Raw genomic sequence first — 2,892 nt, forward strand, 5'->3', positions numbered from 1 at the left:
TAGATAGATAGATAGATAGATAGATAGATAGATAGATAGATAGATAGATAGATAGATAGATAGATAGATAGATAGATAGATAGATAATCATGAAAAATTAACTGCTAATAGATAGTTTAACAGTTAAACATAAATACACTGTATTCTTGTCTTGTCTGTATTCTTCAGTAAAGGGAGGGAAAAACATTTCACAGTATTTAACAGTATTTGAAACACAGAAATGATGACACAGTATTGAATGTTCAAAACCTTAAACATAAATAATATAATATGAACTATTTTGACTGAAATTTTTTTTCCATTTATCTTAATATGACACTTTTAAATCAAATATATATATATATATATATATATATATATATATATATATATATATATATATATATATATATATATATATATATATATATAAAGGATATATAAACCAGCCATTAAGAGATAGAGATCTCAGATTAGGGATCCCTGATTTAGTACCAGATTTGAGTCACTCTCACTGAGGATTAAGGCATCAACTAGCTCTAGATAGAAAAGGGATTGCGTTTTCACTTTTGTAGCTGTGCTGTTTAGATAAACAACTACCTAAATAACAGAGAAAACCTGACTGTAAGCAGATTTCGTTCTAATTTATTTTTTGTGAGAAGACCAAATCAGAGGGCAAAGGCTACACTGATGCTAATGGTGGTGGGCAGAGTGATACAACTATCGATACTATGTTGATATGGTAGGGTAACCAGATGTCCTCGTTTTCCCGGACATGTCCTACTTTTCATTGCTAAAAAAATATCTGGGGGGGAATTTCAAAACCGTACAGGATTTTGGTCGACTACATTGCAGCAGAACCGAGCCGTCAGCTCCGGGGCTGGTCCGGGAGCCCCGGCGGACGGGGGCAGGGAGCCAGTGGAGGACGGAGCGACCGAACCCGACCCAGTGATGGTAGCCTGGACACAGGTGGCCCCATGCTTCCCCTCTCCTGCCTTACCGGTCCCCAGCCCGCCTTCTCCGGCTGAGGACAGCTCATTGCTCTCTGCTGAGGTCCAGTCCAGTCAGCGGCCCAGCAACAGCTGGGTCAGTCAGCTTTCTCCGTCCAGCCTGGAACACTGCATTTACACCTGTGGTTCTGGCTCATTTTCAATATAAAAACGGCCTCATTTGTAATTCTTGTAGAAGTAAACAGCCAAACTAGTGTCTTACATCTTAACATGTAAGAACATCCTGTTCTTGGGCCAGTGAACCAGTCGGCTGGTCTGTATGTAAATTTCGGGGCATTACAAAAGTACAGGCCAGAACCAAATAAGGCAAAATCCCTGAATTCACGTCAATTCCGGGCTTTGTTTGTATTCACCCATTTTATGGTGGAAGTTTAGAAATGTGAGATTTGCAGAGAAAGGAGCTGTCGATGGGGTTTGAACTTCTCTGTACGTCCATTTCACCCACTGAACTATCATCATTCATTTATGACAATTTAAACTCTGTTTTGCTTTCTATGACCCCTTTAATAAATTTAAAGTATCTGTATTGATATCAATATTGGCTATACCTGCTCCGTATTAAATCAGCATCGGATCGATATTAAGATGAGCAGTATCACTCACTTATAGGCGCTAAAAGTTTTTGGTTTGGAGACAAGGACTTAGAAGAAATGCAAAGAAGAAATTCTTAAATGGGAAGCTCTATTTTGTCTGTGAGAGACTGAAAACATTCTCACCGTTCAAGTAGACTTTTGATCTTCAGGCCTAGAGAATATAAATAAATCTGAGCTAGAGTCTAGAAAACACAAACTGAAATTTTCAAAAAAAATATTCAGATGAAAAGTTTCCAATTTAAACTCTGTAGTATATTTTTCTTTTCTAAAATGATACATCAATAGTTAATGCCTGCTTATGGTAGAAAGCAGTGGGAAAAAAAAAACATATTTAAAAATTGTTCTTGTAGTTGTGGTTCCCCAAGAGAAAAGTGTTAAAAATGAATTTGGTGGATTTACACTGCTTTCCATTTTGTGAGTGTGATTTACACTTTCACAGCCAGATGTAGGCTGGTCACTAATATCTTGCTTTACACAGCTCCAGATGTTTTATGGCACCAGAAAGAGAAATTGAGCGGATTATGTGCTCCGCCTGCCAACACAGTCTTTTGATCAGAGGCCAGGTAATATCAGACAATCTGCAATAATCCCCCCTCCCATCCACCCTCCCCCTTCCTTCCTGTTCTCATTTCAGCCGACCTCCCCCTCCATTCCAAGTTGTTATCAGTCAGAGGGATAATTAAGCCTTGTGGGACTGTTGTAGGCCCCTCTTTTTTAACTTGTGAAAGTTAGTGGAAAATGGATCAAACGCTTTTAAAAATGGACGAAATGAAAACGACAATCTGCCAGGCAGCAGGCGGTAAGTTTGCTTTACCTTGGCCCTAATTTACCTATTTTACCTATGTTCTAACTAAAGTTTTTGAAATATTTTGTCTGTTTCTGTAGACAACCAGCAAGAAAAGACTGATTCCTCCTGTAAGACTGCTTCAAAATTAAACGACCAAAATTTGACATATTATTAATAATGCAAATTTAAAATTTGTAATACAGCTCCATCTATCAGAAACACCCACCCAAGGACAGTCTAAGACATGTTTTTGGACTGCTGGAAGAGAGAATCGTATCTAAATTATTAGAAAAATTATGGAGGTAATTTTGTTTCAAAATTGTTGCATGCAAAGTACCCATTTTGTACATGGAAATAAAAACAAAAAAGCTATCCAAAAATAAAATCCAAAAAGATTTTTTTTTTCACAATTTTTATTTCTCAATCTTATGTTTTTCATTTTCATTTAATTTCTTTTTAAAGCTACAGTGTGTAATTTTCAGCGACATCTAACATCCAGACTGCAGACCGCAGCAACATGAAC

At 37.1% G+C, this 2,892-nt stretch overlaps 1 protein-coding gene and 1 long non-coding RNA gene across 3 annotated transcripts in view; one reads left to right on the plus strand and one right to left on the minus strand.

The window, feature by feature from the left end:
• The window catches only part of LOC107100989 (alpha-1,3-mannosyl-glycoprotein 4-beta-N-acetylglucosaminyltransferase C-like), an 80,839-nt gene that overhangs the window by 61,460 nt on the left and 16,487 nt on the right, over nt 1-2,892 (minus strand). The gene's annotated exons all lie outside the window — the stretch shown is intronic.
• Nucleotides 2,261-2,882, plus strand: LOC107100990. The gene is made up of 3 exons (XR_001482056.1): nt 2,261-2,381; nt 2,468-2,671; nt 2,832-2,882. It is a non-coding gene; the product is annotated as an uncharacterized LOC107100990 (long non-coding RNA).

The sequence above is a fragment of the Cyprinodon variegatus genome, unplaced genomic scaffold, assembly GCF_000732505.1.
Source record: "Cyprinodon variegatus isolate N-32 unplaced genomic scaffold, C_variegatus-1.0 Scaffold1042, whole genome shotgun sequence".
Taxonomy (NCBI): domain Eukaryota; kingdom Metazoa; phylum Chordata; class Actinopteri; order Cyprinodontiformes; family Cyprinodontidae; genus Cyprinodon; species Cyprinodon variegatus.